This window comes from Equus caballus, chromosome 3 (genome assembly GCF_041296265.1).
Source record: "Equus caballus isolate H_3958 breed thoroughbred chromosome 3, TB-T2T, whole genome shotgun sequence".
NCBI lineage: Eukaryota > Metazoa > Chordata > Mammalia > Perissodactyla > Equidae > Equus > Equus caballus.
The window spans coordinates 45,895,952-45,917,052 of record NC_091686.1 but is presented as its reverse complement, the minus strand read 5'-3'; the positions used below and the strand labels follow the sequence as shown (position 1 = coordinate 45,917,052).

Sequence of the window (21,101 nt, the reverse complement as noted above, 5' to 3'; positions counted from 1 at the left end):
TCCATTCCAGCTCCCCACATTGAGCCAGCGCCAAGGCTGCATGTTCCTTGCTTTGCCCTTATTACCCCACCGCACAGGTTCTTGGATCAGTAAAAGCCATGAGGTCAGATGCAACTTCACTGCTCATTGCTAATTTGCCTTCCTGCTCCCCTGGAGCACCACCCCCCCTCTTTTTAGGTCAAACATGGATTTGAGGGGGTGTTTGTTGCATATTATTTTACATTTCTTGGGGTTTCCTACCAGGAATGTCTTTCATATAATCTAGCCAAAGATATAGCCAAAGAGTAGAGCCAACAATTAATTCTTTATAATTTTTGTGACTCTGCTATCATTAAAGAATTTGAGTGGCAATTGTTTGCCTGAGTCCTGCCAGCCACCCTCTCTTTATTCCATGGTTCTGGTTGATGAATACCGCAAAACCACAGCCATTTGGCACCAAATTCCATTTGTAATCAGTGGCCAGATTTAACTATTCAATCACAGGCTGGGGAAATGGAGCAGAGAAAGGGAATGACCAATGGCTCAGCTCTGTCCCCAAAACTGTAGGCCCACCATGTGAGAACAGTATATTGAGAAGAAATGGAAAGATTTGTTTTTGTTTGAGAAAGGCAGGTAAGATTGAGTGTCATGGAGTTTTACCACTTTTGAAGCATAGTTATCAACCCTTCCATCGTCCAGCTAGGAAAATATGGCCCAATGTATGTCAAGCTCACACTCAAAGAGTTAGTTACCTTTCTTCCCACTACTTGCCCATGAAGGCAGACTATGGGTAGAAGTTCTTTCCATAACAGGACAACTCAGCCACGTGTAGAACACTGGAGAAGGATTCCATACTGAAAATAGACTTTCAAAAATTACAAGCTGTCCATTGAGGCTTATTCATAATATAACGACTATAAAGTGAAATCAGATCATTAGCATGGATAGAAAACCCTTTTCATCACTAATTCTTCATTCTTCTCTTCAAGTGTTTGGCTGAAATGTAAACGTCAGTTTCCAAGTAGTTTGTTTTATTATACTTGTTCCATTTCTAAAATTCCAGAAGTGCCCTCTTTCCAATCTTGGGTTCGACATGTTTCAGTTCAGTCATCAAAGTGTTGAAAAAGGCATAAAAGAACGCTCCTATGCATGTTCATGCTCCATTTTTACTATCTGGGATCTCAAACAAGAGGACGCAGCGGATGCTGAAACACAAGAAATCAAACATGGAAATGACTGACTTCCTTGCATAAATGGGCTAGGACAAAATAATCACAGTGTGAGTATTTTAAAAGACAAGTTGTCTACCCATGCCCATTTGCTATCTCTACATTTATCTCCCTGTTTCCCCCACAGACACCAGAGAATGTCCCCTGAATCAAGTCCGTGGGTAACTGGCAACCCTGGGGTCTGATTTGGGTAATGGAGGCAAACATAAGGGAAGACAGCTTGTGAGCCCTGAGCAGCCATCTCATTTGGGTCCACAGTTAGAGTCCCCTCACTCCATGACTTCTAATCGCCCTTCCTCGGGCCATGAGCTGTGCTGGTGGGAAAGGGGGGACTCCTCTAGCCTCTCTCTGTTTTCTCGTGGTGAGTGGCTGCCTGGGGACCATCCTAGTATTCCACTTCAAATGGCGATTTCCTAGTTTTGTTCCTCATCTGCTGTGATGCTACACCTGCACTTTCAATAGCTGTGAAAGAGTTCTCTGTTAGGAAGAATAATAGGCATTGCACATTGTACATTGACAGCCTCCCCAGATGTGCACAGTATTCTAATTCCTCTGCTCTGAACGCGTTTGTGTTAGGGCCCTTGGCTCATTAATTCTTGTTCTTATTTATTCATTCATTCAACAAAATTGTGTTACTGCGCAACTCCCATGTTTCAGGCATTGTGCTTGATGCTGGGGTAGTGATGGTGAATGTGATATTCAAAAAACCCACAGTCTAATGTTGCAAGCTAATCACTAATCAGGTAGGTAGATTACAGTGTTGGCCATGTCATAACGGGGGAAGCAGCAGGTGCAATGGGAACAGAGAGGAAGTATATGCCACCTCGAATTCTGGGAGCTCGGAGGCCTTGCTAAACTGTGATTTGGACCATGGCTGGGAGTTAAGGAACGTGGAGTGTGGAGGGGGTGGGCTTTGGGCACCGATGGTTTCCAGGACAAGGAAATAGGTGTGTGTAGGCTCAGAGACAAGGGAGCCTGTGCCATCCTTTGAGGGGCAGGGACTGGGGGAAGACTGGAGGCAGCTCAGTGTGGTTGACGGATTGTGTGCAAGGGTGCAATGACAAGACGTGAGAGGAGAATGGAAGATGTAGAGAAAGAGCAGTAAGAGTGCAGGAGAATTTGCTCAGCTGGACACTGGCTAAGTGATCCTGGTGGTCACTGCACTGCATGGCCCTGGGTTTTGATTTTCTTTCTCATAAAGCAAAGGTGACAGCCAAATGACCTCAGAGGTCACAACTGCTCCTACCCTATAAAAGCTAAGTTCAACAGGTCCCTCTGCACAAAGGTTTCTACAAATGGCCCCTGCTGGTGGGTGGGGAGGGTTAATAATCATCCAGCCCAGGGGTCTTTGTGTAAAACCCAGAAGCTTGGTCTGCATTTTTTTCCTCAGGAAAGACTATCTCAGGTTCATTGCCCCCTGTTATGTTCTATTACCACATACACTGTAAATATTACAAAGGGTCAAGTTAATTTATTTACCATTGGTGCCAAAGCCTAATGTTCCTAAATCATAAATAATTATCAAGCCAATTCCAATAAAACAAATATAAAGAGAAGTAATATTGCCTGATGGTCCAAGTCAGCAAGATTGCTTGAGGACTTTGTGAATAAGCTGGAGCAAACGGCCTTCTTTCAGGGTCAAGTTGGGAAATTAGTTTCAAGATAATGAAGATGACGATTGTAAATTAAGATCTGGGGCTTATTTGCAGTCTCCACCCATTAGTCATAGTTAACGTGAAGGGCAGAAATGGCAGCTTCTCTGATCTTTTGATGTGCTTGTGCACTCTGCCAAAGTGGCCATCTGATAAATAAATGCATGCTTGCCATCCAGTTAGCACCCATGCGTATCTCATCTCCTCAGGAAATTAGATCTACCTTTTGCATTTCCGCCCACAATTTTGGTGACCTTGGTATTTAATTTTTTTGAGAATACTAAGTTAAAAATGCTTGACAATCTATGTGTTCTCTAACTTTCAGTTTAGATTTTCTCACATACACCGTTGTATGAAAGATTGTGTGAGATTCATGCTGCAAATGGAGAACAATCCTGCAATTTTGCTAAACCCTCAGCATGCTTTTCCTTTTCCTATGAAGGTGAAGCTTCTAGTCCACTGTCAGTGATGTGGGGACTGTCTCTTGTTTTTCTCGGACTAGAGATCGATGGATTTCAATACTCTCTCGCTATAAATCTATTTGGGTTACAGAGCTCTAGAACCCATAATCCTGGTCTCCTCAGCTCTGAACTCCAAATACATAGAAGCACAGCTGTCGTCACAGAGCTGCAAAGCGGCTTCAAGCTCAAACAACCCAACACGTGTGTTTTTCAGGTGGTTTGGAACTCGGCTGATTTCAGTCAGTCTACTCAGCGCACGTCAATAACTTCAACCAAGCTCCTGTTGATTCCTGTCAGTTACTAGTGGGTAGGACTTCACAGCAATGTCACAGAGGGAGGCCCAGGAAAGGCAAGATAATATCCTAGGCAAACCCAGTGCTCTTTCGATTCAGCCTTCTGGCGCTCTTAATTGTTTTCACAGAAACCATTCTGCGATCAGGACTTTACCTTCACTGCCCTCTGGAAACACAATCGGGTCCTTGCAGACTGGATGGTTTGCTGCTCACTACAGGCAAGTTTTGTTCTGTCTTCTATGGGCTCTTGTACACTGTTCCCAATTCTACGGCGCCTGTTCCCCAGACATCAGGTCGCAGCTCTATCAGCTCCCAGGCCCAGCTCAGGGGTGGCCCCTCTGAGGCTTCCCCACCTCCCAGTGAGAAAGGAGCTCCCCAGGCCTTGCAGGCGGAGTCTGGGGTCTTCTGACCAGACATCATAGCCAGCCCTAAATTGGGGTTACTTATGTCTGCAGTGCCTTACGCTCCAGTCCAGGACCACGAGTGACCTGAAGACAGTGTTTACATTCAATTCTGTTTCTGCAGTGAGACCAGCACAGTGTTGCCATTAGTCACTTAATGAATGTTTGGTGACTAGAAATACTTGTGAAATATCCAATGGTAAGCTGTTGATTGAAAATAAAAAGCAGCACAAATTGTATCTTGTAAATAAATAACTAATTTTCTGGTGGAAGTTAGCTCATTTCAACGTTGTATTAGTCATCCCAGGTTGCTAATTAAGTTGTAATTTAATTTTTTGGTCATAAGCAAATAACAATGAAAATTTTATTATAATGTATTTTTGTACTACTCTCTTAATTGGTCTTTCCTTTTTATTTTCACATTTGATCTTAATAATGGTCTCTCAAGAGAGGAGATATCATTATCCCCATTTTATAGATGAGGACAGTGACCTGGGCAAAGGTAGCCATTTTAGGTCACACGCTGACTGAATAAAGGACTGAGGGCTCCTCACAAGTGACTTAAAAGTCTTTTATTGTCTTTCTCTGAACTGTTTCCCACAACCACCCTCTTTTGATTTGCTCTGAAAACTGATTTTTCATAAAATTTTGGAGGTAAGAGTCACACATATCAGCTATCTCACACAGATACATCTTTCACATGCACACATCCCACTCACACACAATTACTCACCATTTTCCACCTTGGAGCAATTCAAATGCCTCATTGATCCTTTCAAAACGCAATTTATGTGTTATGAGTGGGTCTATGTTGATTTTGTTTTGCAGGTAGTCAGTCACCAGTGTGATAATAGAGTCTCTGGTTTTATAATCTGTAGGAGGAAAGGTCAACAATAATGAGAACTGAAAAAAATCAAAACTAACGAAAGAATCAAAGGCACTGTTTCTGTATAAAACTGGCAAAAGCATCCATGGGCGAGAGTAAACCATTTACCTCTTGACCTTTTTCCTGATCATCAGAGCAAGGGAACTGGTTCCATGGGAGAACCCAGATCCCGCTCAGGAGTTCTGAGATTACCTAGCATTGCAGAGGAGCCTCTGCGGGCTGCAGTGGACTGGAGTGGACCCAGCGCTGTCGTGGTCACGGACCGACAGCTGCAGCTTTCCATTGCCTTCAGACACTAACGATTTCCTATAACCGCTTACCCTCCAGCTGGCTTGATTTGAGTTACCAAGTTCTCCCTCCACCTGAGGCTCCAGATAGCTCTTCACAAACCTAGAACTTCAACCTCAGAGATAGGTATCTCTACTTCTTTAGCAGTGTTTTGGAGAGTAAGTGCAGCACAATAGTTGCTGAGGATGCTGGTGGCAAGCTGCCTGGATCCCATTGACGGTTTGATCACCGTGAGCAAAGCAGACACAGGTCTTATTTTCCCCATGTCTATAACTCTGGGGGGACTGAGGTTTAGAGAGCTTAAGTACTTTTCACTGATTGTATTTCTTGTATTTTTCATTTTCTGTATTTTATGACGCTTTGTTATCTCGGGGTCTTGTGGACCTGGGGAGGGACTGGCCCTCCCAGGGTTACCTAAGTTCTAGGCACAGCACACAGCTTGCTTCAGTGCGCCTTTGATATGCAGACCAACCAATCCCCATCCCCCTCCTTTTATCAGGTGTCAGCAGTCTGGGACACTATTCTCCTCCCCTAAATCACCTCAGGTCAGCCCCTACAGCCCAGACCCTGCTGAAGCTCGCTTGGCTTGCCTAGCCTGCCTTGCCTGTTCCTTCCCTGGGAAACCACACGAAAGTCTCTGGCCCATGTTTTCTCCTAGCTCTTTCTGCCCCCCCGACTGACCCTGGGTCTTCCCCATTTGGCCCTGCATGGCGTGGCATGCTCCCTCCTCCTGGGAACTATGATTAATAAACTCTCCTTTCAAGGCAGTTGTCTCTGTGTCTGTCATTTTACCAAATCTGAGAAATCAAATCCTGGGTATATTTTAAAACACTGATGCACACCCAGAATGTGGCAAAGTTGAAGCTAGAACCCAGGTCTTTATATTCCTAGCAGAGTTCTGTTTCTATAACCTGATATTCTTTATAAATGCCATGTAAAATTGCATTTAAGGCTGTTACGTTAAGATATGGTAAGAAAAAAAGTTTGAGTTGTGTTTTAAAAAGATAGTTGGTACACTTTATCGGAGCTTTGGCTACAAATGTTTTACATTGCCTAATTGGGCAGTTTGTACTAAAATACCTATGTATTACGTAATTAGTCTGCAAGATTTTGAGTAACTTTGAATCTTGTCAGCACAGAAGTGAATGAAAGGGAAAAACCATCACAGACTTTTCCATCCAGAATGAGAGTTTTGTTAAGGGTGATTTTCCTCAGTCTGTTTGCATATAGTGAGGGAGGAAGGAGACATGACAGACGCACGATGAAGAGTATTAGAAAATGTGAATAAATTCCTCCGTCGAAGCCAAGGACGGCTAGCGCTGAGCAGAAATATCAGTGTCAATTACACTCACTCGTTCCAAGCACCTTGAAATAGCTCAATTTTTAAATTGAGCTTTTATTCAAATTGGAAAATTCAGACATCTAAAGTTTCTAGAAAAAAGAAAAATTCATAATTGGAGATTGGTCCAGGGCAAAGTTTTCTCTAGTATTTCATGTCTACACACTAACCGGATTTTATTTACATTCGGTCAAGTCATGCAAAGCGGCACCAGTGAAGAAAGGAAGGAGCACCCAGATATTTTAAACCAGCAAAAAATCCTCCAGTATCTTTTGCAATACACGTGCCTTCCTCCTCATCTTTTGCCTGGGCCAATAAGCGGCTCTTAATCATTGTTGTTACTGCTACAATTCAACGTTGATTTTGTGGCTAATATGTGTCAGTTTGTTTTTCCAGGGCTTTCTTGCATTTTCTCATTTAGTTCTCACTATATTAGGCATGAATGGCTCTATTATTTTCCCTATTTTTCAGATAATGGGATGGCGATTAACGCGTTTAAATAACTTGCTAAGGTCACACATCTAGTACGTGATCTGATGGCAAGGTCCATGCCCCCCTCAAATTAATGTGATCGGAGCATTCTAGCAAAAGTCAACTGTGCTGTCTAATAGAGTGGCTATTTATTTATTTACTTATTTTTCCGCTGTTTTTTTATTGTGATAAAATATACATAACATTACAATCTTAACCATTTTTAAGCATCCAGTTCAGTGATTAAGTACTTTCACATTGTTGTGCAACCATCACCACCATCCGTTTCCAGAACTATTTCCATTTTGCAAAGCTGAAACTCCATACTCATTAAACAGCAATTGCCCCTTCCCTTATCTTTCCAGCCCCTGGCAACCACCCTTCTACTTTCTGCCTCTATGATTCTGACAACCCCAGGTACCTCATTTAAGTGAAATTATACAGTATATATCTTTTTTGTGACTGGCTTATTTTACTTAGCACAGTATCCTCAAGGTTCATCCATATTGTAGCATATGTCAGAATTTCCTCCATTTTTAAGGAATAATACTCATTGTGTGAATACACCACAGTTTATTTATCCATTTATCTGTCAATGGATATTTGGGTTGCTTCCACCTTTTGGCTACTGTGAATAATGCTGCTATGAACATGGGTATACAAATATCTCTTTGAGAGACTGCTTTCAACTATTTTGGGTATATACCCAGGAGTGAAATTCCTGGGAGATATAGTAATTTTATTTTTTAATTTTTTGAGGAACTGCCATACTGTTTTCCACAGTGGCTGTATCATTTTGCATCCCAACTGACAGTGCAGGAGTTCCAATTCTCCACATGCTCACCAATACTTGTTATACTCCATTACTTTTTGTTGCTGTTGAGGAATATTGGCCCTGGGCTAACATCTCTTGGCAATACTCCTCTTTTTGCTTGAGGCAGATTGTCTCCAAGCCGATGTCCATGCCAATCTTCTTCTATTTTGTATGTAGGACCCTGCCATAGCATGGCTTGATGAGCAGTGTGCATGTCTGCCCCTGGGATCCAAACCAGCCAACCCCAGGGTACTGAGGCAGAGTGAACAAACTTAACCAATATGGCACTAGGCCGGCACCTCCATTCCTTTTTTTAAGATTAAGACATATTTGAATGTACATATGCAACACATTTTTAGAAATCCATACGTCAGTTGATGTATGCCATTTGGCTATTGTGAATAATGCTGCTATGAACATTGTTGTACAAATATCTGAGTCCATGCTTTCAATTGTATAAAAGTGGAATTCCTGGATCATAGGGTAATTCTATACTTAATTCTTTGAGAAATCTAGAGACTTTAGGAGGACATCGGCTCTGTAAGTGAGCTCTGGTCACTCTAGCTTTCTTTTTATTTATTTATTTATTTACTTTCATAACATTGGATGCTAACATTATATAGCTTTCATATGTACATCATAATATATTTCGAATTCTGTGCAGATTACATCATGTTCACCACCCAAAAACTAATTATAGTCCATCACCTCACATGTGAGCCTAATCACGCCTTTTGTCTTCCCCCCACCCCTTCCCTTATGGTAACCAACAATCCAATCTCCGTTGCTATGTGTTCGTTTGTCATTGTTTTTATCTTCTTCTTATAAGTGAGGTGAGGGCCTCTGCATTGTGGGGGTTGGGTAAGCTCCAGGGAGTTGGGAAGTGTGCATGGGCCAGGAGTGTGTTGACAGTGTGTGTGAATCTGTTGGGGGTGGGGCTTGTCAGCTGCAACAGACTTGTGCTTCACAAACAGCCACAAAGGGGATCAGCCCCACCTTCCAAAGCCTAAAACAATTGGGTGATCCGGTGCCTAGGGCCAGCCCCACTCAGCCTCAATCCTAAGAGAGCTGACAACAGCCTTGCAGTCTTGAGGACTACAGCAACTGTAAGTCCCTGAGCCTAGCAACCACCCACACTGGGTGCCTACTCACTTACCAGAAAAACTGCAACAGGAGTGTGCTATAAGACCTTGCATCCAACAGTGCTGGGGCTCCCCATATTCGACTTACAAACAGGTGGCCAGGGAGAGAAAGCTTAGACTCCTTGGGTGCCAGAAATAAGAGCAGACCTGCTGCAGCAGAAGGACACACATAGCCCACACAGGGCTCACTTCTGGAACATCTGGACTGATGACAAGAGGGAGGCACACTGTGGGGCCTCAAAAGGCATCTCTGACATAAGGTGACTTCTCCAAGATCAGGAGACATAGCTGACTCACCTAACACATAGATATAAGCACAGAGAAGGAGGCATGATGAGGAGGCAAAGGACTATGTTCCAAGAAGGGGACAGGACAAAATCCCAGAAAAAGAGCTAAATGAAACAGAAATAAGCAATCTACCTGACAAAGAGTTCAAGCAAAAACTCATAAGGATGCTCACTGATCTTGGGAGAAGACTGGATGAACACAGTGAGAACATCAACAAAGAATTGGAAAATGTAAAAAAGAACCAATCAGAAATGAAGAACACAATACCAGAAATGAACAATTCACTAGAGGGATTCAAGAGCAGAGTAGATGATACAGAAGAATGGATCAGTGAGCTGGAAGAAAGACTAGAGGAAATCACTCAAGCCGACCAGATAAAAGAAAAAAAGAATTAGACAGAATGAGAACAGTCTAAGGGACCTCTGGGACAACATCAAGCACACTAACGTTTATATTATAGGTGCCCCAGAAGGAGAAGAGAGAGACAAAGGGACAGAGAATCTATATAAAGAAATAATAGCTGAAAACTTTCCTAACCTCAGGAAGGAAACAGATGTCCAAGTACAGGAAGCACAAAGAGCAGCAAACAAGATGAACACCAACAGGTCCACACTGAGGGAGGTTATAATTAAAATGTCCAAAGATAAAGATAAATAGAGAATCCTAAAAGCTGCAAGGGAATGGAAACAAGTGACATACAAAGGAAAGCCAATAAGGCCATCGGTGGACTTCTTAGCCAAACCCTACAGGCTAGAAGAGAGTGGCATGACATATTTAAAGTGCTGAAAGGAAAAAACCTACAGCCAAGAATACTCTATCCAGCAAGGTTATCATTCAGAATGGAAGGAGACAGAAACAGCTTCCCAGACAAGCAAAAATTAAAGGACTTTATCACCAAGGAACCAGTTCTACAAGAAATGCTGAAGGGTCTTATCTAAGTGGGAAAGAGAAGAACACAAATAGGGATAAGAAAATTATCCCAAAAAACAGGAAATAAAATTAGTGGTAAAGGCAAAAACACAGTAAAGGTAGCAAATTAACCACCCATGAAGGTAATATGTAGGTTAAAAGACAAAAGTACTAAAATTACCTATTTAAATGATAAGAGAGATAGACACACAGAAAACAAGAGGTTAGATATGATTTCAAAAACATAAAATGTGGGAGGAGGGGAGAAAAAGAGTAGAGCTTTTAGAAAGAGATCGAGCTAAAGAGACTATCGACTCACTACAGATTGCTATATATGTAGGCTATTATATACCAAGCTCATAGTAATCACAAACCAGAAACTTATACTAAGTAAACAAATTAGTAAAAAGAAAGAAATCAAACATATTACTAAAGAAAGCCGTCAAACAACAAGGGAAGAGAGCAAGAGAAGAAGAAAGGTACAGAGAAGAACTACTAAAATGCCCAGAAAAAAGATAACAAAATGGCAATAAATATACTTTCATCAATAGCTGCTTTAAATTTCAATGGGCTAAATGTTCCAATCAAAAGACATAGGCTGGCAGATGGGATAAAAAAGCAAGACCCATATATATGCTGCACACAAGAGACACACTTCAGACCTAAAAACACTCACAAACTGATAGTGAAAGGATGGGAAAAGATACTCCATGCAAATGGCAAAGAAAAGAAAGAGGGGGTACTTATATCAGACAAGATAGACTTTAAACAAAAACTGTAACAAGAGACAAAGAAGGACACTACCTAGTGATAAAGGGAACAATCCAACAAGATGATATAACACCTGTAAATATCTATACACCCAACCTAAGAGCACCTCAATATATGAAACAATTATTAACAGACGTAAAAGGAGAAATAGACAGAAACACAATAATACTAGGGAACTTTAACCCTCCACTTACACCAATGGATAGATCATCCAAACAGAAGATCAATAAGGAAACATTGGCCTTAGATGACGCATTAGATCAGATGGACTTAGTAGATATATATAGAACATTCCATCCAAAAACCGCAGAACGCACATTCTTTTCAAATGCACATGGAACATTCTCAAGGATTGAATACATATTAGGCCACAAAACAAGTCTCAAGAAATTTAAGAAGATCGGAATAATACCAAGAATCTTTCTGACCATGAAGGTATGAACCTAGATATCAACTAAGGAAGAAAATCAGAAAAGCCACAAAAATGTGGAAAATAAGTGAAATGCTACTGAACAACCATTGGGTCAATGAAGAAATCAAAAAATACCAGGAGACAAATGAAAATGAAAAGACAACACGCCCAATCTATGGGATACAGCAAAAGTGGTTCTACGAGGGAAGTTTATAGCAACCAGCCCTACCTCAACAAACAAGAAAAATCCCAAATAAACAATCAAACAGTGTACCTAAAGGAACTGGAAAGAGAAGAACAAACAAAGCCTAAACACAGTGGGAGGAAGGAAATAATAAAAATCAGAGCAGAAATAAATGAAATAGAGACTAAAAAAACCATAGAAAAAATTAATGAAACCAAGAGCTGGTTCTTTGAAAAGATCAACAAAATTGACAAAACTTTAGTTAGGCTCATCAAGAAAAAAAGAGAGAAGGCTCAAATAAATAAAATCAGAAATGAAAAAGGAGAAATTACAACAGAGACCTCAGAAATACAAAAGATTATAGAATAGTATGAAAGCTAGGTGCCAACAAATTGGATAATCCAGAAGAAATGGATAAGTTCTTAGAATCATACAACCTTCCAAAACTGGATCAAGAAGAAGTACAGAATTTGAATAGAGCAATCAACAGTAAGGAGATTGAAACAGTAATCAAAAACCTCCCAGAAAATAAAAGTCCAGGACCAGATGGCTTCCCTGGTGAATTCTACCAAACATTCAAAGAAGACTTAATACCTATCCTTCTTGAACTGTTCCACAAAATTGAAGAGGAGGGGAGGCTTTCTAACTCATTCTACAAAGCCAAGAATATCCTGATACCAAAACCAGACAAGGACAACAAACAAAAAGAAAATTATAGGCCAATATCACTGAAGAACATTGATGCAAAAATCCTCAACAAAATACTAGCAAATCGAATACAAAAATACATTAAAAAGCTCATACATCATGATCAACTGGGTTTTATTCCAGGGATGCAGGGATGGTTCAACATCTGCAAATCAATCAATGGGCGACACCACATTAATAAAAATCACATGATCATCTCAAGAGATGCAGAGAAAGCATTTGACAAGGTACAACGTCCCTTTACGATAAAAACTCTGAATAAAAAGCGTACAGAAGGAAAATACCTCCACATAATAAAGGCCATATATGAGAAACCCACAGCTAATCTCATTCTCTCTCAATGGAGAAAAACTGAAAGCTATCCCTCTAAGAACAGGAACCAGACCAGGATGCCCACTTTCACCACTCTTATTTAACATAGTATTGGAAGTCCTTGCCAGAGAAATCAGGCAAGAAAAAGAAATAAAAGGGATCCAACTTGGAAAGGAAGAAGTGAAACTGTCACTATTTGCAGATGACATGAGTTTATATATAGAACACCCTAAAGAATCCCTAAAAAAACCTTTAGGAATAATAAATGAATACTGTGAAGTCACAGGATAACAAAATCAACATACAAAAATTAGTTGCATTTCTACACACTAACAATGAAGCAGCAGAAAGAGAAATCACGAAGACAATCCCATTTATAATTGCAACAAAAAGAAGAAAATATCTAGGAATATAAACTTAACCAAAGAGATGAAAGATCTGTACACCAAAAAGTATAAAGCATTGTTGAAAGAAAGTGAAGAGGACACACAGAAATGGAAAGATATTCTGTGCTCTTCGATTGGAAGAATTAACATAGTTAAAAGCACCATACTTCCTAGGGCAATCTATAGATTCAATGCAATCCTCATCAAAGTTCCAACAACATTTTTCACAGAAATAGAACAAGGAATCCTAAAATTTATATGGAACAACAAAAGATTGTGAATAGCCAAAGGAATCCTGAGGAAAAAGAACAAAGCTGGAGGTATCACACTCCCTGATTTCAAAACATACTACAAAGCTAGAGTAACCAAAACAGCATGGTACTGGCAGAAAAATGGACACAGAGATCAATGGATCAGCATAGAGAGCCCAGAAATAAACCACACCTACATCAACAGCTAATTTTCGACAAGGGAGCCAGGAGCATACAATGGAGAAAGGAGAATCTCTTCAATAAATGGTGTTGGGAAAACTGGGCAACTACATGTGAAAGAATGAAAGTAGACCATTATCTTACACCATGCACAAAAATCAATGCAAAATGAATTACAGACTTGAATGTAAGACCTGATACCATGAAACTTCCGGAAGAAAACATAGGCAGTCCACTCTTTGACATTGGTCTTAGCAGCATGTTTTCAAGTACCATGTCTGATCAGGCAAGGGAAACAAAAGAAAAAGCAAACAAATGGGTCTATATCAAACTAAAAAGCTTCTGCACAGCAAAGCAAACCATCAACAGAACGAAAAGACAGCGTACCAATTGGGAGAAGATATTTGCAAACCATATATTGGATAAGGTGTTAACATCCAAAATGCACAAAGAACTCATATGACTCAACGACAAAAAAACTGACAACCCAATTCAAAAATAGGCAAAGATCTGAACAGAGATTTGTCCAAAGAAGACACACAGATGGCCAACAGGCACATGAGAACATGCTCAACATCATTAACTATCAGGGAAATGCAAATCAAAACTATAACGAGAGATCACCTCACTCCAGTCAGAATGGCTATAATTAACAAGACAGGAAACAACAAGTGTTGGAGAGGATGTGGAGAGAAGGGGACCCTCGTACACTGCTAGTGGGATTGTAAACTGGTGTGGCCACTATGGAGAAGAGTATGGAGTTTCCTCAGAAAATTAAGAATAGGTCTACCATATGATCCAACTATACCACTGCTGGATACTTATCCCAGGAACTTGTAAACACTAATGCATAAAGGTACATGCACCCCTATGTTCATTGCAGCATTATCCATAATAGCCAGGAGTTGGAAGCAATCTAGGTGCCCATGATGGGACGAATGGATAAAGAAGATGTGGTATATATACACAATAGGATACTACTATACCACAAGAAATGATGAAATCCGGCCATTTGTGACAACATGGATGGACCTTGAGGACATTATGCTCATTGAAATAAGTCACTTAAGAGAGAAAGTCAAATACCATATGATCTCACTCATAAGTAGAAGATAAAAACAACAACAAAGAAACACATAGTAAGAGAGATTGGATTGTTGTTTACCAGAAAGGAAGAAGGGGGCGAGGAGGGTGAAAGGAGTGATATGGCACATGTGTGTGGTGATGGATTATAATTAGTCTTTGGGTGGTGAACTGATGTAATCTACACAGAATTCGAAATATATTATGATGTACACCTGAAAGTTATATAATGTTATAATCCAATGTTACTGCTATAAAATAAATAAATAGAAAATCAACTCTGATTTCCTGGAATGAAATAAGTACGTCCTGAAGGCAAAGCCTTGGGGACCAATGGGTTTTTGCCACAGAAGAGTGTTAAAGTGCATGAGTCGTTCAAAGCCTGTGAGGGTTGATAGTTGCTTCTAAAAGTGCTGGGCAGTTTAGTGAAAGAGAATAGCAAGCCCAAAATTTCAGATTCTTGCCTCATGGCATGCACTGTAACCTAAGAACGTTCTATGATAATATTAGAAGTCTCATTAATTTCTTGAAGCCATAAAGCTAAACTAGCCAGAAGCCAAATTAGAAGTTCGACCCTGTAGGTTTCCAGTTACAGCATTGGGTAAATTCACAGGAACACCAGGTCTCGTCAGTGAAAACTAGGGTATTGGCTGGGAAGAAGTTGGATTCCATGTATTGGAATGAGATTATTTTGAAAGATTCAAATGACTCGGATTACTCTGAACCCCCAATCTCCACTGATCTTTCCTGGCCAACCAAGACATTCTCTCTTGCCTACATGACAAAGATACTGACTACCTGATTTGAAGACCATGTGAGGACCTTGCCTGAGCAGCAACCCTGTAAGGGGAAGCCAGTTTTCCTTATGTCCCATCCACTTCCATCTCTCATGGTCTTCAGACCTACAATTACAGTCAGACTAAGCAATGAGAGTCAGTTACCAGGTCAAATGTGGAAGGAGAAGGGTTAAGCACCAAAATAACTAGTATTATGTTTTGCTAATGCATATTGATAAAAATTGACCAACTCTTGGGAGAACGAATTTTGCGGGTCCAAGGGCATGGTGGGAAGAACATTATTTTAGATCAGGTTGAATTTATCACTATGGGTACCTTTACTAGAAATTCTGTATTGTTGTGCTAGCTCTGACAAAGAGGAGTCATTAAAATTGTTAGTTCTCTTTATAGACAGCACCCCCGGCTCGAAAATGATTCATGGTAAATGAAATTGAGATGCCAGATTTTTTTTTTTAGATAATGTAAAGGAAGGAATACATGGAGAGAGAGGAATGTTGGAAAGGATTCATCATGGGCTAGATGCTTTACTATGTTCCTTGAGAGGGACCAGAAAAATAATCTTTTCACCATGATTTTGAGAAATCCATTGTTGAGGGGAGTTCTATGGTTCATTTTCCTGTAGGTTGGTGGGAGATGTTATAGTTGAGATGGGCTTCCTTATTTCAACCAGGATACCAGGTGGCAGGGCGGCAGAGACCAAGTAGTTGGACAGGAGAGGCAAAGTAGATGTAGTTCCCATGATGGGCAGCAGTACCAGTTGGTAAACAGTGTTGTCTGATCTACAGTGACTTTTGGGGGTGGCAATTGATGCATCATACATATCAGTTAGGTTGTTTTGCCTGAAAATGATGGAATACTTAGGTGAAAGAGGTTTAAAAACTTAAGGTTTATTGGGAATGTAAATCAATTTGCAGCCACGATGGAAAACAGTATGGAGGTTCCTCAAAAAATTAAGAGTGGAACTGCTATATGATCTAGCAATTCCCCTTCTGGGTATTTATCGAGAGGAAAGGAAAGCAGGATAGCTGCACTCCCATGGTCACTGCAGCATCATTCACAATAGCCAAGATGTGGAAACAACCTATGTGTCTGTCAACAGATGGACGGATAAAAAAGATGTGGTATACATACAATGGAATATTATTCAGCCATGAGAAAAAAGGAAATTCTGCTATTTGCAACAATATGGATAGACCTTGAGGGAGTTATGCTAAGTGAAATAAGTCAGACAAAGACAAATACTGTACAATCTCAACTATATGTGGAATCTAAAGAAGCTGTACTCATAAAAACAGAGACTAGAATGGTGGTTACCAGGGTCTGGGGAGTGGGAGAGAGGGGAGATGTCAGTCAAAGAGCACAAACTTCCAGCTACAAGATGAATAAGTGCTGAGCATCTAATGCACAGCTTAGTGATTATAGTTAAGAACACTGTGTTATGTACCTGAAAGCTGCTAAGGGAGTAGATCTTAAATGTTCTCACCACCAAAAAGAAATATTATTTATGTGGCGTGATGCAGGTGTTAGCTAACGCTATGGCGGTAATCATTTTGCAATATATGTGTATCAAATCAACATGCTGGACAGGTTAAACTTATACAATACTGTATGTCAATTATACCTCAATAAAGCTGGGACAAATGAGAGAAAAGGCCCTAGAAATTATGGACATATTTGTCCAGATATCTGTCACATGTCATTCAAACTATACGGAGAGCAATCTCTAAAATTGTTGGTATCTATGTGTCTAAAATTTTCAACCATTTTCTGTTTTGCTGAGGAAGATTCGCCCTCAGCTAAATCTGTACCTGTCCTCCTTGATTTTGTATGTGGGTTGCTGCCACAGCACGGCCACCAATAAGTGGTGTAGGTCTGTGCCCAGGAACTGAACCCAGGACATAGAAGTGGAGCACACCAAACTTAACCACTAGGCTGACATGGGGCTGGCTCCCAATTTTTCACCATTTTTTATGTCATAATAGTTATAAATTACAATCCAACATAAGTGGGATGTGTAGTAGGATTGGAATCAAAAGAAATATTTTTTAAAAACTATCTCACATAACCAAATTATCTTAATGGTTTATTGTATTAAGCATAATCAATGATTAATTGTAATTGTGATTATATTAATGTCACATAATAGTATCACATATAACCAAAAGTCTAGAGAGGGGTGGGTAAATCCTGCTGCTCAGTGATGTCAGGGCTCTAAACTAGAGTTCAGCTTCTCTGCCATTCTCTTGTCCTTTCCATCGTGGTTGCAAGATGCCAGCTCCAGCCTGTCATGTCCTTACATGACAACATCCGAAGGCAGGAAAGAATACCGCCCCGCCCTTTGTAAATCAAGAGGGAAATCGCTCCCCAGAGTCCACAGCAGGCTTCTCCCCTGTGTCTCACTCCCCAGAATGGAGTCACTTGTCTACCCAAATCAGTCACTGGCAAAGGGGAATGGGATCAGGCCGGTTATAGTTTAACTCTTGGAGCCGAGGGAGACTCCTGCCTTCCCTGAGCTCATTATTGCCTGTTTCCTGAATGAAATGGAGGCTCTGTTTGTTAGAGAGAAGTGGGGAAGAGCTAAGGAGTAGGCGAGCAGTGTGGCAGCACCATCTTTGGCAGCTCTCATTTACAGTGTGACCTAAAAAACTGCATTTTGAGCAGAGCTTAGAGTAGCAGGATTCTCCCCAGCTGGTCTCCATTGCTGTGAGATGACTCTCACGCTTCCCTTTACGGACTGAACGTTTCCGCATGTCACAGCACGATGTTGTATGGAGCCTGCGGCAAGCTCCGATGGGAGAATCATGGTGGAGAACCTGGAGTTTTAGACCAAAGTCATGCTCCCTTCAGTCCTCGTTCTGACAAAAAGCGCCTGGCCGTGAGGCACTAGGTGATCATGCCATCTGAGTTTCTCACCATGAACTGGTTATTATTTGATGCACAGAATTATAAGGTTAGACATACCCAGGAAGACAGCATTGTCCAGTGGAAGTGATAAATGTAGGACTGGACCCAAGCAGATCCTGAATTTACTGTGACAGTAAATTGCCTGAGCATTAGACTCACACTCCTAATGCACTTCCATCCCTTAGGGAGATTCCCTACAACCAGTTCACAGAGGAGGAAGAGAATCACCCCTCTGCACAATATTCTGGCCGTTGGTGAGGCAGACTTGGCAAATCTTGATGGTATATGGAACTTCAAGCGTTATAGCTCTTCGAGTCCTCTTTGGCAGGAATGAAGTGGCCTGAGGTATGGGTCTACATTGATTAATAGGCAGTAATTAGTGCTTTGGTCAGATGATCAGGGACTTTGAAGGAATGAGGTTGTAGGATTGGTAATAAGGAAGTCTGGAAAAGAGATATGTGGCCGGACCTTTCATGATGGGCACTGAGTGGGAGGATACTTATATATTGCATGTGAATCTCACCACAGGTCTGATTTTGGAGGAGATTGACAATAATCAGGTTAACAATGTTGTTCAGTAGGCCACCAAGTGCTTACTCAGTGGGCTTATAAATGCAGCGGCCATAGAGGTGAGCATGGGCCCAGAGCATGAACATTCCTTATCAAGGCTGTTCTGGCTCTGCCACTGCTGAACGCCCAGATTGGTAGCAGCAGCCAGCAAGCCTGGGTCCCCAATATGGTGCAATACCTAAGGGAGACTAGGCAGCCGCTCTGTGACAGATGGATTACACTGCATCCCTTTCATCATGGATGGGGCAGAAATCTGCTGTCATTGGGATCATCCCTTATCCAGGATCTAGTATCGTTTTCCTATCTGTCTTGCTTCTCCTTGTGTCACTATCCATGGATTCATTAACATACATGAAACGTAAGTTCCGACTCTCAGATTAAAAAGAAAGTAAATATACAAAGACATAGGCATTACATTATTATGGAATAGTTAACAATTCTATATTTTATGCATGTGGAAGGAAAGGAAAGTGCTTGTGATTCTTAATCTGGAGGAAAAATTAAAAGACTGCTTAGAAATACAGAGATGTCAGTTACAATATTGCTGCCAGGTCGAAGACTCAGCAGTAAGACAGTCAGAGCTGCAGATCCCGCTCGGAGGTTATTTTCCAGGACAGGGCGACACCGTCTGAAGCCTTCGGAGTCTCACCAGACCTTCTGGTTCCAATGACACTTCTGTTAACAGAGAAGGGATTTCTTCTTAATGGCGAACAGAAGACATTCTAGGGACAGCTACGAATGTTGACACACGTCTCCACACTGCTGAGAACAGATTGATATTCTTGGGAACACTCTTAATTTAATACCTTATGGAATCAGGCTTTTTGACGTAGCTTAAGATGCAGAGTTGAATTTCTCTTAGCTGCAAGAAGGGACATCCCTTTCGTCTCTTCTCAGACTCCTTTGGTTGATTATAAAGACTTTCCTTTTCAAGGTCAGGGCCTAAAATTTCATTAGCTACATTATGAGCAGGCCTATAGAGCAGAATTTTATTGGGAGAAATGGAGAAAGCAATTATAAATGTTATCTAATAGCAATAAAATAAGGATATAGTTTTTTGTCTATATTATTAAACGCCTGATTTACTTATAATTACCTTCTAAACAGACCTTGAAACTTCAGAGTAGATACATGGCTTGTCTTTGGCTTTAAAGTGAGAGAATAAGAGTAATCTGGTTTAACAGTATTCCAGAGAGGAAATATTTAGGGATTTTCTCAAGCTCAAGATTTGCCAAAAATGGAGATGGCTGACTAAAGAATATATAAATACAGCTTGCATTTGCTGGTATATCCTTCCGAAGGAGTATATTATTCAGACTGCCTGTGCAGGATCGAGTTTAAGTATACTTGGAGCTATTTAATTAGGAATGAAGAGGACATGGCGGGAGGGGAGAAGGGGTGTGTCAGCTGCTTCCAGTGTCCCAGGGACTGAAGTGACTCTGTGATGCTGCAGAGAGCAGAACCAGGAGGCAGACCTCAGGTTTCGTTACAAGGCAAACACCGGCCTGTGAAGGGATTTCACCCAAGGTTGACTGACCGGCTGTGGGGCATAATTTTAGACAGTGATTTATTTATTGAATTTGGAATTGGAAATCATCCATCTTCCTTGACCCAACGTTTTATTTTGAAAACTGCCTCAATTTCAAAATTTGGAAAACAGGACAATGAACAGCTCTACGTCCTCCACCTAGACGTAGCAGTTAGGATTTTTTGTCACATTTGCTCTCTCTCACACAAACACACAGACACACACACACACTTTTTGATGAGCCATTTGAAAGGAAGGTGCACATCTCGTGAAATTCACCCCTGACTTCTTCAGCGTGCATCTCCTAAGCAAAAGGACATTCCTCCACCTGTTACCAACCATCCTTAAGATAACGTTCAGCTTGACGATTCTATGAACCTTCAAGACTTTTCTGACTGGCTTATGAAGGGTCTCCGAAGGCGGTCAGGAAAACAGTATCTGCTTTCCCTGTAACACAGGATTCGTTCAAGGAGGTGGATCCAATCTGCCCTGCCCCCTCTCAGAGCGTGCTGCTGGAAGGCTGCTGTCCTCAAGGCCTCAAAGGACGCGGAAAACTGCCTGGCCCTCAAGAAGCTGTGGCCAGGGAGAATGTTGGAGGATCAGATGAAGTCGTGCACAGGAAAGTAGTTTTAAATGGTCAACTATGATAAAAATGAAAGTTGTTACTCTTTCCCTGAATTCTTTTTCTCAAAGAAAATAGGATCTAGGAGATGGAAAGCTGTTTAAAAATCCCACCAGAGGGCGCTGCAGTACCCTTAGAAGACAACGACAGTCTAAGATGTTTGAGGAGACAGTGAGTGTATCTGAAAACTGCATATATTTTTCTTCTCAAAAGAATATAGGAGCCAGCCCCATGGCGTAGT

The 21,101-nt window shown here is 41.1% G+C and overlaps 1 long non-coding RNA gene across 2 annotated transcripts; it reads right to left on the bottom strand.

The window, feature by feature from the left end:
* Positions 1-993: 993 nt before the first annotated feature.
* On the bottom strand, positions 994-5,516 carry LOC138923436 (uncharacterized). Of its 2 annotated transcripts, none has more exons than XR_011437036.1 (3): positions 5,222-5,516; positions 4,749-4,887; positions 994-1,184 (listed from the first exon to the last, which is right to left on the bottom strand). It is a non-coding gene; the product is annotated as an uncharacterized lncRNA (long non-coding RNA). The 2 variants fall into 2 exon arrangements; XR_011437037.1 differs by lacking the exon at positions 5,222-5,516 and adding an exon at positions 5,010-5,141.
* Between the last annotated feature and the right edge of the window lie 15,585 nt (positions 5,517-21,101).